General features: G+C 46.0%; 1 protein-coding gene across 1 annotated transcript in view; it reads left to right on the forward strand.

The window, feature by feature from the left end:
* The window catches only part of TMEM160 (transmembrane protein 160), a 74728-nt gene that overhangs the window by 37441 nt on the left and 19534 nt on the right, over positions 1 to 17753 (forward strand). The window lies entirely within an intron of this gene.

Raw genomic sequence — 17753 nt, forward strand, 5'->3', positions numbered from 1 at the left:
GACAGGAAAGCATTAGTGTAATCCGTGCCACCCTGGGTGGCGAGCAGAGCTGTGCTGCTAAATGTGGCCATTGTTTACCAACAATGGCGGCTTGCTTTCGGATTTGTTTTTGTACTTGACGTCACAAATATATATATAAAAAAAAAAAAGTAAATGCATGAGGGGGCTGCAATGTCATAATGCAAAACAATGTGTAAAGTGCTTGTACCTTCACATGTAGAGAAGTACATTTAATGCTCCTCGTGAAGCGCTACTTTCTGTGGTCCAAAGCTAAGCCATGAACACCGCTGCCTTTCTCCGAGGTCAAGCAGAAATGCCTCGGAGAAACGCAGCAGCGTTTTCGGATTCGGGGGCGTATTTTTCTTTCTCTCCTGTTGCCATTGGCTGGAATGTTTACATTCAAGAGGAGAGAAAGAAAGTAAAATACACGCCCCCAAATCCGAAAAAGACGGGGCTTGTTTGGAGAGACAAAGCTCTTCTCCAATGGCTGACCAGCATTTAAGAGGCCAGCCAATGGAGAAGAGGTAAAAAAAAGAGGCGGGTTAAAGTCCCACTCCTAACATTAAATCTCGGAGCGAGACTGCGCAAGCGCAGCCTTCGAGCCGAGACCTGAAAAGGGCGATAGGGAAAGTCCCAAGAACTACAGGCAGATTTCGCTCTTAGACACAACAGCCAAACTCATGGGCCGACTTCTATTGTTCAGGCTTGAGTCTTGGGTGCAGGAGAGGAATATTCTAATGCAGTCACAGTATGGGGTTCAGTGGGGCAAAGGGCACTGTAGATCAGTGTCTGAATCTTTCGTTAATCATGGCTAAATATACTAGAGCGAAGGGTGGGAAAATGTATCTTTCATTTATTGATCTATCAGCAGCATTTGACTGCGTGCCCCACTCCGAACTCTGGCATTTGATGGAAGAGATGGGGATCGAACCGGCTATAACTTATTTTATCCGTCAATTATATGCCGAAGCTTCTGCAAGTGTCCGCTATGGGAAAGACGGGGAATGTACCCGGCTTTTTAAGATCCTAAGGGTGGTAAGGCAGGCTTGCGTCCTCGCTCCGTTTGTCTGTTCCATTTACACGAGCGGCATTGAAAAAGCGCTTGCTGGCACAACCCTGGATGTCCCTGTGACTGATTCCCATCGGTTACCAATTTTGGCCTATGCTGACGATGCCGTCCTGATTCCCAGAACAGGGCTAGCCCTCCAACGTCTCATATCAGCCTATGTGGCTTTTATGGACTCGTTGGACCTGAAAGTCAACCAGATTAAGTAATTCACAATTATTGCAGGGGCTGGTGAACAAGATAAAACCCCATTCCTCCACATGGCCTCAGGGAAAATTGAGGTGGGCGAGTCTTTCCCCTATCTAGGGGTACTTTTTGATAAAAAACAAACATGGTCACAGTTGGTTGAAGGAAGGGCTCTGGGAATGGAGAAGTCTCTCACAGCGATTAAAATCTTTCTCCAACAGGATGCAAAACCACTAGTCCCCATTAAGACCATCTATCATGCCAAAACAAAGTCTGCAGCAACCTATGGGGCAGGCGTCTGGGGTATGACATCTATTGACTTACTCCAAACTATTGAGAATAGATTCTTTAAGTCCCTGGTGTCTCTCCCACAATCTCATTCAAATGATGTATTACACGCAGAACTGGGTTTACCTTTTATTACAGACTCAATCAGACTAACCCTGATCCTGCTGTGGCTCTCCATATGGCAAAGAGATACGGTGACCCTAACACAAAACATAATAAGTGATAGCCTAAAATTTGAGAACTACAGTAGGATCAAATGGTTGAACTATGTAGAACTGGAGCTGACCGCTAAGGGTCTGAAAGAACTTTTTAAAACCCAATTGAGTTTAGTAAGATGTCACAGCAGAGATTGGTTGATACATTTATGTTGCAGGCACAATATATCCGTAGGGAAAGAAACTATAGCAAACAGTCAGTCCTTACTTATCAATGAATCCCACCTATGATAGAGGGAGGGTACTTTTATCTAGCAGATATCTCTGTGCCTCTGTGATACACAATCTCCCCAAACTGATCTTCATCTACTATTTTTTTGAGGATTTTATCAGAAGGAAAGAAAGGAATGTATCACCCTGATTTTAAAGCGGTACAATTTTAAACAATGTCGGGTTGCACTATATTTCTTAAAATCTTTGTCTGATCCTTTTGTCTGCTTTTCGGTAGCGACATTCTTGTGGGCATGTATGGAAAAAACGGAAGTAGTTGGGCTTACAACTAGCCTAAGGTTTTTGTTTTTTACTATTTATTTCGCCACAACTTAAAATCAGACAATCTGTATTTTAACTTACATTTTATGCGGTCATAAGTGCCTATCTGTATGGAATTTTATAATGAATTTTATCTAGTTTTTCTTTTACCATTATGAACTGGGATTGTATATTGACTACTGCTGTTTTGTAGTTTTCTGTTCATGTATTTTTGTGATCTTAACTGGAAAAGATCGAATAAAGTAAACTAAAGAATGAGTCTAGAAAGGTGTTTTGGCGTAGGAACAAATAATTATAATTATGACTTTCCCTTTGAGATCTGGCTGGCCTCCTCCTAGTGGATTTAACTGAAGGTGCCTTTCAGCCTCTAGTGGAAATCACAACAAAACCCTTAGAGCTATTCTCAAACGTGTGCTTCATGCAACAAAGGTGTGCAAAGATGAATGCGTAACAGTGAAAAAGGTTGACTTGAGTAATATGAAAGAGACTGACGTGTAGCCGAAAACATGAAAAAGCCCCTTGGGCAGCCACTAGCGCAGTCTGTCACAAGACGTATAATGAGACTCTGCCACTTTTTCTCCCCCCCCCTCTCGTCCCCCCACACACCCCAATTCCACAGTGCTGATCCCTTTCTTGTCTATTTGGGATAGTTTGTGCTTAAGGCTCCATAACTTTTTTTCCCACACAAAGTATCCTGTCCCAATTGACTTCCTCCCGAACATCATGGAGACTTCCTAGATGTTTTTGGGGAATTTCAGTCAGCTGATTTTTATCCTGAAGAGACCTGAAGACTAACTACCGGTTGAATCATTGACATACTCTCCCTAAGTTGCTTTCAAAACATGTTATGGTTTGGCAGGAGAGAACATATATGAAGAGACAGGACCTCCGCTTATGTTTTATTGATATCAAATCATATACAACCTTGTAATCTGTTCACGGTCTTGTTCTTTGTTGTTGTATACATATTAATTTACTGTCTGAGCACTGCATTGTCTGCACTAATCTCTGTGCCGGGCGATGCCACATATCCAGTGATTTCCATGTGTGTATTTTTTAAGAACCTTTTACCATAAGTGCAGTGATTGGTTTGTTAACTTAGAATGTTTTTGTCATGTTCTGAATCAGCGGGTCTGTCCCTCATCGTCTGATATGATACTAAGTGCATCTTTCTTCTCTTAAATAAATCAAAAAAGCTTAACCACACGAATACGTATAACTGCTTTGTCCGCCCGCCATTCATTGGTCTTTTACATTTTCACACACATTTTACTTCAGACCACCACAGAATATGTTTCTTCTTGAGGAGAATAAGGCTCACATTCTACAGGTCTCAGCCATAGTGGTGTATTAAATGGTTACAGAGTTGCGTTTTGTACTTGATGTCTTCTAAAATTCAGGATTGTACTCTGGGTGGTGTCTCAAGAGGTTACAAAGCTGAGCTACTTTACATACTGATAAGGGTTATAAAAAAAAAAAAGAACAGTGGACCGACCATCATTATTTGAGGCAATGATGACATTCGAATGCATTTAAAGACCTAATCCATCAAGGTTTGCCTTCTACCTCTCAGACTGAAATACCAGTAGATAACTTGGTGTTACCATTATTATTTTTGAATAAGTGAAGACAAAAAGATTGCTTGTATACTAAAGTTCATGTGATTGCTGGTGCTAAGAAATATGGGGTGAATCCGTAGACTCACCAAAATTCTGTTTCGAAATTGTGTTAAACCACATTACAGAAGGATATACTACAAAATATAAGAAAGCACACATACAGAATTGTGTGTGTTTAAGTATAGCTTGTCAGCCTAATTATTATTTGTATATTTTTGATATAAATATTTTTTATATGGTTGTTAGTAATGCACAGTTTAATAGAACTAAATAAGATTTATTGATAACGATGTTTTTTCTGTTTTACTTTTTGGTCTAATATCCGTCTAAAAGGGTGTTTGCATGTTTAGTCCTTTAACATACCATGTCCCTTTTGATATAGGGGGAATAGTTCTCCTATTTGTAGTCTTTTTGTGAATCTTGCCCTAAGTGCAGTGATTCGACTGTTCACTAATAAGAATATTTTTGCCATGTTCTGAGTCAATGGGAGTATTTCGCTTTGTCAGATATGATACTAAATAACACTGGCTTAATTTTGTAGGTTTTGCTTCTTAAAAGACCACGTGGTATTTTTTGTTAATCCAATATATACATATATAGATTCATACATACTTACACACATACATATGCTTTCAGTCAGCCATCCATCCATTGGTCTGTCACCTTTTTGTTAACATTTTGCTTCCTCCAACCACAGCATACTACATGAGGCAGTGAGTCCAGCCACTACACACATTGGTTCTGTTCTGTGTAGGTCATGGAATTCTGCGTAGCAGCATCACGAAGTCCAGCACTGACAAAGCATGTAGGTCGGCATTGGCCTTTTAAAGGCGAGACCAGTTGGCTTTCCCAAGACTTGTTAAACTGCATTGACTTGGTCATATCTACTGTGCCGGAGTTTAACTAGGGGTTCTCTATACTTGCTTATAAATATAACCATCTTTCATGTCTTCACCAACAAATTGCAACATTTCTCCTATATTACTCATGTTCTGCTCTTTTCCTGTTCGGTGTGTATGTATATGTATATATATATATGTGTGTGTGTGTGTGTGTGTGTGTGTATGTATATATATATATATATATATATATATATATATATATATATATATATATATATATATATATATGATCAAGACCGGGTTTCCCGGTCGAAACGCGTCATGCTGTTGTCAGAAGAAGAATAAAAGCACTTTACTCTCTAAGTTACGGAGTGGTCTGTTCCTGTTACCTGCATTTCTGTGCATCGTGAAGGACTTTGGAAAGCATATATATATATATATATATATACGCTCCAAATCCTTTCGTATATAAAGAATGCAAGCACTCACGGGTGGCGTGGCAACAGGTCTTTATTTCCGGAACAGACGCGTTTCCCTAAACATGCACCAGTCCATATTCTCCTTCCAGGCCGAAACAGTCGGGGGCCTCTGGGAACCCCACAGTTGAGCAATATCGCGCTTGGCCACCATATATCCCAGAGTCACCCACCACGTCTGTGGCGCCGAATAGTCGGTTGGTTCCCACACGTTCAACAGGCATCTCCTCGCTTCGGGCAGCAGCGGCACACGCGTAACCACCCGCAGGACCTCATGCACACCACGCCAGAATCGCTCCACCTCTGGGCATTCCCACAAAATATGAAGAAAGGTCCCCAAAGAACCACACCCACGCTTACACAACCCGTCCACAGCATAGCCCATTCGCAATAGCCTTGGCCCCGTTATGTAGACCCTATGGAGTATCTTGAGCTGGACGAAGCGAAGGCGGGCCGGTATGGCCACCTCTTTCGGGGAGGCCACCGCAGAGACCCAGTCCTCGTCGTCCAGCTCCAATCCATCGGCAACCCAAGCCTTGCGAAGATCAAGCAGCAATCCCACGCGGTCATTGATCAGTTTTTTTATAGATTAACGAGATCGTGCTTTCCGGGACATGTCCATCCAGCACTCTATCTTCCAGAGGGGAGTACTCCGGGATGGAGGCAACGTCCGGGAAGGCGGAGCATAGTGCATGACGGGTCTGCATATACCGAAAGTACTCCCTGTCTTGCAACTGAAATTCCGTCTGCAGCATCCCGAACGTTTTGAATCCCCCCCTCGTCCAGAGATCCCCCACCCTGCTAATGCCTATCATGTCCCACTTCTCCAAGCCCTTCGAGGTCCACAGGGAGCCCAACTGCTCAGATGCGTACAGTGGTGACGCCCGGGTCAAACGATCCTTCCACCCCATCGCTGCATTAGCCGCGTGCCACACTCTTACCATGACACGCGTGGGGCCCGTAAGACGTGCGTCGAGCGAGCTGGAGTAGAGCGCTCGATTATAGTCACCACCCGGCAGTAGCATCTTATCCATTTCAAAGGCCGGGTTTAGGGCGGGCCCGTATAGGCCGTGATTAATCGCAGCCAGCTGGGAGGCCCAATAATACAGTTTAATATCCGGGAGGGCAATCCCCCCGTCATACCACGGGAGCGTCAGCTTCGCCAGGGCGATACGCGGTCTCCCGTCCCAGAACAGGCGGCGTTGCAAGCTCTCCACCTCGCGGAAGTAGCGCGCCGGGACGAGGTCCATTGTATTCTGCAGAGCGTACAGGAAACGCGGCAGCGACATCATCTTAAACAATGCCGCCCGGCCGAGCGGCGAGAGCGGCAAACGCCGCCAACGCACGACATCCTCCTTCAGACGCTGGAGGGGGGGCAGCAGGTTTCGATCATACCGGGCCTCCGCGTCTAGGGTGATGAAGATACCCAGGTACCTAAATCCCCGCAGGGCGATCTGGATAGGACAGCCCCGCAGAAGGATAGGAGCCTCCCCAGAGAGAACATACACACACGATTTAGCCCAGTTGATGACGAGGCCGGAGTTACGACCAAATGAGTGCAATACATCAACCAGGACTATCGGTGATTTACGTGGGGAAGCCAGGTACAGGAGAATATCGTCAGCATATAGAGACACGCGGTCCTCATACTCGGGGGTCCAGCGGAGACCACGAATAGAAGGTTCCCACCGCAGCCACTCCGCCATGGGCTCCAAGGCAAGCGCAAAAAGGAGCGGCGATAACGGGCAGCCCTGCCGCGTGCCCCTGCCCAACTCAAACTGAGCCGACACTCTACCGTTCACAACCACCTGCGCCAGTGGGCCAGAGTACAACAATTTAACCCAGCTGATAAACCCTGGGCCAAACCCAAATTTCGCGAGCGTCGCCCAAATATATGGCCATTCAAGTGTGTCAAACGCCATAGTGGCGTCCAAGGATGCCAAGATGGCCGGCTCCCGCATGAACGGGACACGTGCGAGCACCCCATGCAAACGCCGCAGGTTAAGCGCTGTGTTACGATGGGGGATAAAGCCGGACTGGTCCTGGTGGACCAAGTCACACACCACGCCGACCAGCCGATTGGCCAGAACCTTGGCGAGAATTTTGGGCTCCGCATTCAATAACGAAATGGGTCGATAGGATGTGACCCGGTCCCGAGGCCTCCCCTCCTTGTGGATAACCACGATGGTAGCCAGACGCTGGTCTAGCGGGAGGGAACCCACCGAGTGGGCCGCAAGGAACATAGCACGGAGATGCGGCGCCAGCGTATCCGGTCGCAGCTTATACAACTCGATGGGAAGACCATTAGGACCCATGGCCTTGCCGGAAGCGACCGAGCGTATGGCGAGGGCAATTTCTTCGGAGGTCGGAGCGGCGTCCAACAACACTCTGTCCTCCTCAGAAAGGGAAGGCAGCGCGATATCTCTGAGCAGGGCATGGGAATCCTCTTCAGAGCGGGAAGACACTGGAGAATATACCCCACGGAAATAGTCCGCGAAGCAGGAGACAATTTCCTCCGGTTCAGTGACACATACACCATTCATTTTCTCAATCAACGGGACTCGCTCTTTTTTTTTTATCCAGCCACGCAATCAATTTACCAGCCTTACCACCCACATCATACAGTCTCCCCTGTTGCTCCCTACTGAGGCCCCTGGCCGCCTCCGTGACGAGGGCCTTATAGGCCGCTTGCTTGAGTTGGAGCACATGTAATTTATCCTCCGTCACCCCACGTTCTAGATCCCCCTCCAACTCGGTTATCTCGGCTTCAACACGGGTCACCTCCTCCCGCTCGCGCCTCCGGGAGTGGGAAATAAGGGACAGGGCTTCTCCTCGGAGTACTGTCTTAAACGCCTACCACAGTGAAACCGCCGAAGACACCGACCCCACATTCTCATCAAAATAGCGCTTAAGGGATTTAATCAGTTCTGCGCGAATGGTGGGGTTACGCAGGTACCAGGGATTGATCGGGGCCACTCTACCCTCTCCCCTCGGCAAAACATCAAAATGCAACAAGAGCGGAGAGTGGTCCGAAATACCCCGTGCCAAATGGCGCACTTCTCCCACCCTCCCTACATAAGCCACAGGGACCAGGACATAATCCAGCCGTGAGAGACTACCATGGGCCCCTGAATGGAAGGTGTACTGTAGCTGCGTGGGATGTTTTAGACGCCAACAATCCACCAGCCCCAGGGTATCCAAGAGGCCAGATAACCACTCTTGGGCCCGGGGGAGATCCCTAGGGGGGTGACGATCCACAGTTCCGGAAACAACAGCATTAAAATCCCCCCCCACCACTAGAATCCCCTCCGGAAGGCCAAGAAGGAGGTGCCCCAGGTCCGCAAAGGTGGTCGTCTGCAGCCCCGGTGGGACATATACTGACACAAGAACGATCACTCTGCCCTCCAATCTGCCCACCAAAACCGTGTAACGTCCCCTATCATCATGGCGCACCTCATCAATCTCCAACGGGAGCGAGTTTTTAACCATAATGCCCACACCCCTGGAACCGGACGTGAAGCCCGCATGGGCCACAAGGCGGTAGCCCCGTCGATTCATAGCGCAAAAGGAATTACCAATGAGGTGCGTCTCCTGCAGAAAAACTATATCGGGCGAAAGTCGCTTCAAGAACTGCAGGACCACACCTCGTTTTATCCTGTCCCCCAGTCCATTAACATTCCAGGACAACAAGCTCAGTCCCCTACCCCCCATCATTAACAGAAGTCATCACTCGTCCCCCAGAGAGCACTGTAGAGACAACACAAAGATACGTTTGCCTTGTGGTGGAAACGAACAACACCCCACCCCAACCCACCCATACCAACAAAACTCCCCCCACCCTGCACCCCTGCATGAGCCCGGACAGCCCCCCAACTTGCAGTGTGCCTGTCGCCCCTATAAAAGAAAACTAGCTAGATCCCCTAGAGGAGGGAAGAGTACTCCTAGACCCCACACAACCTCCATGGGAGGGGAATGTACAAAGACAGACGCTCGATCGAAAGTAGCATCATATTCGTCCTGAGTGAGGCCCAGTATTGACCCCTCAGTCCCGATCCAGTGGGCCGCCTCCTCCCGCCGCCCCCCCCCCCCCGCCATCTCGATCACGATCCCCAGACAGAGTGTCCAGCCAGTCCCCTACCGCTTCGGGACGATCAAAAAAGTGCGTGCGACCATCCACCTCCACTCGCAGCTTAGCCGGAAAGAGCATGGCGTACTTTAAGTTCAGGTCCCGGAGTCGGCGTTTAACGCCGAGGAAGCTCAGTCTTTGCTTCTGGACCGCCTGGGTGAAGTCAGGGTAAAAGTTCACCTCCATATTGTCCAACTTAACCGGCCCATGTAGTCTGGAAGCTTGCAGGATAGCGTCTCTGTCCCGAAAGTTAAAAATCCGGGCAATGAGAGGTCGCGGAGGGGCTCCGACCTTCGGCCTTCCCCCGGGAACCCTGTGGGCCCTCTCCACAGCAAAAAATTTACTCAAGCCCCGAGGCTGGAGATGGGTTGCAATCGGGTCCTCCACAAATAGATCAGCCGCCGCTTCCTCCCGTCCCTCGGGCACTCCGATGATGCGGACGTTATTCCTCCGGGCCCGACTCTCGGAATCCTCGAGGCGCCGATCCATAAGTGCGCTCGCCTGACTTAGCCGGCGTACCTCCAGTTGTAGTGCCGCCACCTCAGTCGTAAGGCCCGATGCGGTGTGGCCCAAAGAGTCAACTCGATCGTTGGTCTTGGAAAGATCGGCCCTCACCAGGCCCACGTCTACAAGGACCGCATCGATCTTCTGTGCCAGGGTGTCGAACCGCTGGCCCACCGAGGCCTTCATCTCGGAAATGGCGCCCATGACATCGTGGAGAGTCAGATCCGTGGGCAAGTCCGGGGCATCAGAGGGGCCCTCAGGGGACTTGTGCGGTCCGCCGGGAGATCCCCTCTGGAGGGTATAGCGGTCCATGCTGTTGGCCGGATGGACGGTGCCACGTCGGGTCGACTTGGTCTTTGACCGATCCCCATCTTGTTTCGTGGCCATCGCCGCTGGTCCCACAATCGAACCAGCAACGTCGTAGAGGGCAGGCAATCAGGGCCACGAGCTCCGGGGGGCCACTCCAGATCGGCGGGGCGGGCCACAGCAGGCAGGCAGGCCGGGTCCCCCAGCGAGGCCACACCAACACAAGAGGCTCCGCGATCTCACCTGCAGAAACGGCGAGAAAGCGAAAGTGCGGGGTACGCGACTCGCCCGGCCCGCCGTTGTTGTTCACTTTGCCACTGGGTCACCCCCCAACGCAAATCCGGGGTTCGGCGAGAAGAAGGCCGCAAACCTCAATCGGTGCTCACTCCGGCACCCGGGGTCCAATTCGAGAACGGAAAACGGGTGCCACCTCAGCTCAGGCTCACAAACACAGTCCCCTCAATCGAGGCAGGATGAATTCAGGATAAATGTAGGAGGTTGCGGAGGTCCTCGGGAGCCTCGCACCTACGCGGCCATCTTGGTTGCGCGCTAGGCTCCTCCAGCGAAGTAAGTCCTTTTAAATTGAAATCTACCTTTGTACCGCAAATGCCTTTTGACACTATAGATACATTTTCAGATATAATGGTCAAGGATCTATTGAAATTCAGATGCAGTACTCATAAACGCAATTCTTGTGAAAATCTGACTAAAGAGGAGAAACGCAATTCTTGTGAAAATCTGACTAAAGAGGAGAAGCAAGCCCTAGATGGCTTACTGCAAGACACGTCAATTATAATCAAGCCTTCAGATAAAGGCGGTAATGTAGTGCTACAAACCAGGGAGCAATACTGTGGTGAAGCCCTGAGACAACTGTCGGACAACAACCATTACACCAAGTCCTCTTGAGAACTCTATCAAGCAAGTGTCCAGAGCTATGAGTTGTTAATTAAAAAATGGTACGATAAATCTATGCTGGGGACTGAGGAGCATTTATTTTTGAGGAATACCACTCCTCTGGTGGCAACATTCTATCACATCCCTAAAATCCATAAGGATAAGGTAAAGCCACCGGGCAGACCCATAGTCTCCTCGCAAGGGAGTTTAACAGAACATATGTCAGTTTATCGACCACTTTCTGTTCCCATTCGTGCTACAATTGAAATCATATGTGAGAGACACAAAAGACTTTTTGAGTAAATTGAACAGTCTAATTTGGGACTCCAAGTATGTATTAATGGTATTGGACATCACCAGCCTATATACATGTATAAAACATGAAGATGGGATCAAAGCCGTCCAATTTTTCCTCAACAGAAGACAATTGAGATATGCGGAACATAATTCTATGCTGATTGAATTTACAACCTTTTGCCTTTCTAATAACATTTTTGTATTTGGTGATCAGTACTATAAACAAATTTCAGGGACTGCGATGGGCACCTGTTTCGCCCCCAGCTACGCCAACTTGTTGGTGGGCTGGTGGGAGGAGCAGGTGTCCAGAACCTTTGTAAAAGGTGAAGTGACAGGCCAGGTAAAAGCATGGTATCGTTATATCGATGACCTGTTCATTGTTTGGGAGGGAACCACTGAATCAGCGGAAGGTTACATAGAGGATCTTAACGCAAACAACCTCAATTTACACTTTTCAGGTACAGTGAGTCCAGTGGCAGTGGACTATCTGGACCTAAAGGTGTTCATTTCTGAAGGTAAATTAGAAACAGCCTTGTATCGTAAGGTAACAGCGGGGAATTCGATCCTTTTTGCGACTAGTAACCATCCCCCCAAACTGATACAGAGTATACCCTATGGGGAGCTTTTACGATTAAAACGGAATAGCTCCAGAACCTGTGATTTTGAATTGGCAGCCAGGGAATGTATAAACAGATTTCGAATCAGAGGATATGGACAGGCTTTACTGGACAAGACACTCAATAAAGTTAGGGGAATCCCTAGACAACACTTGCTAGAAGAGAAGACGGTTATAAGAAAAGATTCCGTCGATTCACATGAAGGTAAATTTAGAATGATCACGACATACTCTGCAGAGTCCAATTTCTTGAAAAAGATGCTAAATAAAAATTGGCATATTTTGAAAAGTGACGCTATCGTAGGGGAGGATATTCCGGATTATCCAATGATAACCTTTAAAAAGGCGAGGTCATTAAAGGATAGATTGGTTAACAGCCATTTAACCAAACAATCACCACAGCAGGGCACTTTGAAACATATGCAAGGTTTGTTCCCGTGCGGTAAGTGTAAGGCTTGTTCTAACAGCCATAGAGTCCTTAATTACACTATACCTAATGTTAATCTGAAAAGGCCCATCAAAAAGTTCTTAACCTGCAGTACCCCCTATGCAGTCTACTGTCTCGTCTGCCCGTGTGGCCTATTGTACATAGGCAGCACCATTCATTCTTTGAAAATCAGAATATTAGAACACAGGAGGGCTATACTGAAAGGAGATGCCTCATACCCTGTAGCGAGACATTATGAAGAAAAACATCCTAATTGTAAGAATGTTTTACAGTTTTTTGGTCTAGACTTTGTCCCAGAAAATATTAGAGGTGGCGACCGCCTGAAGAAACTGCGGAGGTTAGAATCACGTTACATTATTGACCTTCAGTCCAAGTTTCCGTCAGGTCTTAACAGTAATGAAGAGTTGTCAGTACATTTGGGAAATTAATATGCTTGTCTGGATATTTAATGGAGGATCTATGAACTTTGTCTTCTGATTGTAGCAACCTGCTGTTGTGAGCTTCTTCGATTACCCCTTTGCTATATGTGTTTAGACTAGATTGATTGTATTGTATATAATATGAATGAGTTTGACAGCCAGTGCAAGCCGATACACGGCATTATCAAGTGCAACGCCGATACACGGCATTATCATGCATAGAGGTGGGGTGGCGGCCATCTTCTAGTGATACACTATTTGTGTGTTTAATCTATGATATTTGGTGCGGTACGCACTCTAAGTGAATACTGTAGCTACAGGATTAATTCTGATAATCTGGGACCGCCCTCACATTTACGTGTATGTATATATTGTATAATTTGTACATAGGTACATTACAAGATGGCGTCAGTAAGTCCACCGACACTTTACGCTGTCCTCTGTCTATGTCTATTATGTTGTGATACATGGAGATGGATGTGTATAAAATATGGCGTTTCTCGTGTGCCGTTAACACCGAGGAAGGCAGATCGCCGAAACGCGTCTGTTCCGGAAATAAAGACCTGTTGCCACGCCACCCGTGAGTGCTTGCATTCTTTATATACGAAAGGATTTGGAGCGTTAATACTATACGGTAGGCACCGCCGTATCTACAGCACCCGACCGCGAGTGACTCGTTTCAGGTGCAACTGGAGCAGATATATATATATATATCACTTAAAAAAACCATAGGTTTCACACAAGTTATAGTTAGCTGTACATTTCACTCGTAAAAAACCAATGAAATTCCACGTTATAGTTAGATCAGGTAACTATAACTTGCGCGCCCACAATAAACTGCTGATGACGTCACATATTACATCACTTATGACATGGTCAGTGACATCACTCATGACATCAATGATGACATCTGAAATGACACATTGTGCATTGCGGTCGCGCAAGTTATAGTTACCTGATCTAACTATAACGTGGAATTTCATTGTTTTTTTACGAGTGAAATGTACAGCTAACTATAACTTGTGTGAAACCTATGGTTTTTTAAGTGAATTTGCAAGGTTTATTAAATGCTAATTCCTAACTATAACGTGTGTGAAACCTATGGTTTTTTCAGTGAATTTGTACGGTTTTTTAAATGCACCGAGCGCCCACGTTCCGCATTTCGTACCGTGCACGCCTCGCCATTTTTTACAAAATATCAATTGTTTTTTTCTCCCTTGGGGGTCCTTAGATTTATATATTAAATGTGATTGTTAATTCTTTTTTTTATTTTTTTTTTTTTTTACTGTACGCGTACGGTAAGCTTACCGTACGCGCACTCCGCGATTTTTTAAAAAAATTATTAAATTAATTTTTCATACTTTTTGGTCCTTCGTGAACCCCCTGACGAACGCTAGGGGGTCTGCAACTCTCTTCGTTGCCCCCTTTTCATGTTATCAACCTTTGTTTTTCAGTGCGAGAGACAGAAAATGGCGGCTGATACTTTCTGATTTCGACCGATTCGAATGTTTACAGTCATGTAACCACCAATCAGAATTGAGCTCGCGCACGGCACCGTACGCGTATGGTAAGCTTACCGTAAGCGCACGGAGCGCGCTTACAGATATATATATTGATTTAAATGCTATTTTCTCAGGACCTACTGAACAGATTTACACCAGACCTGCAAAAGGCACATCCCTGACCTGAGGGCTACCTCTCTGCCCAATTTCAAGTAATTCTGTTCAGCCGTTCGGGCTGTAGCTCGGACTAAAGGTCCTATGGGAAAATGCATGGGGAAAACGCGTTTTGGGACCCCCCATTTTTCTCAGCCCCCGTTTGACGAATCGCCCCGAGACTTTCAGGGTAGGAGCGGAGCGCCCCATTAGTTTTGAAAAATTCGCGAGGATTCGTCAACCGGCGCCAAAGTTATTCCAAATAGAATGTTGCGGATTTCCAATGGAAACACGGTCCTAACTATAACTATCTACTGGCGACCGCCAGTAGATTATATATATATGTAGATATAATCTACTGGCGGTCGCCAGTAGATAGTTATAGTTAGGACCGTGTTTCCATAGGAAATCTAAAAATTCTATTTTGAATAACTTTGGCGCCGGTTGACGAATCTTCGTGAAATTTTGAAAACTAATGGGGCGCGGCGCTCGACTCCTACCCTGAAAGTCTCGGGGGGGGGGGGGGATTCGTCAAGCGGGGGCCGAGAAAAAAGGGGGGTCCCAAAACACGTTTTCCCCATGCATTTTCCCATAGGACCTTTAGTCGAAGGTACAGCCCGAACGGCTGAAAAGAATTACTTGAAATTTGGCAGAGAGGTAGTCCTCAGGTCAGGGATGTGCCTTTTGCATATATGGAGTCAAACTGTTCAGTAGTTCCTGAGAAAATTGCAGTTAAAAGCACATACAGATCTATAGCCGCGCACCGTGCGCGCACCTTAACGTGCGCGAGCGTAATTCTGATTGGTTGTTACATGTCAGTCAATGTTCGAATCGGTCGAAATCAAGAAGTGTCGGCCGCCATTTTGTTTGTTTTCTGTGCGAGAGTGGAAAAGGAAGGTGGCGAACGTGAAAAGGGGGCAGGGTAGAGAGTTCCTGACCCCCTAGCCTTTGTCAGGGGGTCCCTAAAGGACCCCGAAGGCAGAATAAAACATTAAAAAAAAAAAAATTAAATCGCGGGGGTGCGCGCACGGTGAAAAACCATTAAAAAAATTTATGCGTAGTTTATTGTAAAATAAATATATAAAAAAATAATAATACATACATAACTTAGCATTTTAAAAAACGTACAAATTCACTGAAAAAACCATAGGTTTCACACACGTTATAGTTAGGAATTAGCATTTAAAAAACCTTGCAAATTCACTAAAAAAAAAACATAGGTTTCCCACGTGTTATAGTTAGGTGGATATTTCACTCGTAAAAAAACAATGAAATTCCCCTGTTCTAGTTATTTCAGATAACTATAACTCACGCAACCGCCACTCTATCACAAGGATGATGTCATCAGTGATGTCAAGAGTGATGCCACTGACCAGGTCATGAGTGATGTAATATGTGACGTCATGAGCAGAGGATTGCGGGCGCGCGAGTTATAGTTATCTGAAATAACTATAACGGGGGAATTTCATTGGTTTTTTACGAGTGAAATATCCTCCTAACTATAACATGTGTGAAACCTATGGTTTTTAAGTGAATATATAATATATATATTTTTTTCACTTAAAAAACCATAGGTTTCACACATGTTATAGTTAGCTGGACATTTCACTCGTGAAAAACCATTGAAATTCCCCCGTTATAGTTAGTGGTGCAGGCAACTATAACTCACGCGACCGCAATCTTCTGCTGATGACGTCAGATATTACATCACTGTATTTAGACACTTATTTACCCATGTCTTCTTCCATTAATTTTTAGCTATACATATATTACAAATATTTTTTTTTCAGAAAGACACATATCTCATCAGTGATGCACGCACTGTGGGCGCGCACGGCGCTTCTCGCACCGCGCGCCCACGTTACGCAGTTCGCGGAATTTTTACATTTCTACCGTACGCGTACGCGTACTCCGCGATTTTTCGCAAAAAAATTCAAGGAAATTTTGGCACTTGGGGGTCGTTCTGGGACCCCCTGACAAAGGCTAGGGGGTCAGGAACTGTCCACCCTGCCCCTTTTTCACGTTCTCCACCTTTGTTTTTAACCCCCTCAGACTGCGAGAGACAAAATGGCGGCCGACACTTCCTGGTTTCGACCGATTCGAATGTTTACTAAGATCTAACAACCAATCAGAATCGCGCACGGCAGCGTGCGTGTACGGTAAGTTTTACTGTACGCGCACAGAGCGCGCCTATAGATATATATATATATAATATATATATGCTTTTAAATGCTATTTTCTCAGGAAATACTGAACCGATTTACACCAGACCTGCAAAAGGCACATCCCTGACCCGAGGACTACCTCTCTGCCAAATTTCAAGTAATTCTGTTCAGCCGTTCGGGCTGTAGCTTGGACTAAAGGTCCTATGGAAAAATGCATGGGGAAAACGCGTTTTGGGACCCCCCCCCCCCCCCCCCCCTTTTCTCAGCCCCTGCTTGACGAATCCCCCGAGACTTTCAGGGAAGGAGCGGAGCGCCCCACCTATTTTGAAAATTTCGCGAGGATTCGTCAATCGGCGCTAAAGTTATTCCAAATAGAATGTTGCGGATTTCCTATGGAAACACGATCCTAACTATAACTATCTACTGGCGACCGCCAGTAGATATATCCACTTCCCTTCAGAAATTAATCAGTTATGTTTCCATTCTTAAGATTGACCACGCTCTTACAGGACTGCCCAGGCTGGAGTGGAGTAGTAAATTAGAATGTATTCTGCATATCCATACAGTATATATTTTCATGCCCATTAGTTCAAGAGACCACTGTTTTCAGGTCTTAGTTTTTCCTACCACCACCAAATCATTATGCCCTAGATATATATTTTTTTAAAATATTGATATGGGATTTTCAATCTAAATGCAATGTATGTTTTCTAAATTAAAGCAGCCTGGAACTGAAGTCTGATCTCATTTCCGTAGTGTAGACCGTGTTAATTATATTTCTACACCATGTTGACCTATATTTCACTCTACTGCAATGTTCTTGCTAAGATTATTAGTCATGGTGGACAGGCATATGTTGTAGGCACAGATCTGAAGTGAACTTGTAAACTGATTAGAAATCTGCACAGCGCACCAACTAAATTTCTTACATTGGGAAACACACAGATCTTTACATTTCTGAGTGTGCAGGTAGGGAGATTGAATCTTTAATGTTGCTATCCATTAGTTTATCCCTTTTGCAATTGTCTCCATGAACTAGTTTGAATAGTTTGGGTAGTAAAACACATTTCTCACTGCTGAATGACAGTATTTCAGCTTCTGGCATGCAATTGCAAGTTTGTTGAAGCACCACTATGGGT

This window comes from Triturus cristatus, chromosome 9, assembly GCF_964204655.1.
Source record: "Triturus cristatus chromosome 9, aTriCri1.1, whole genome shotgun sequence".
In the NCBI taxonomy this organism is placed as follows: Eukaryota; Metazoa; Chordata; class Amphibia; order Caudata; family Salamandridae; genus Triturus; species Triturus cristatus.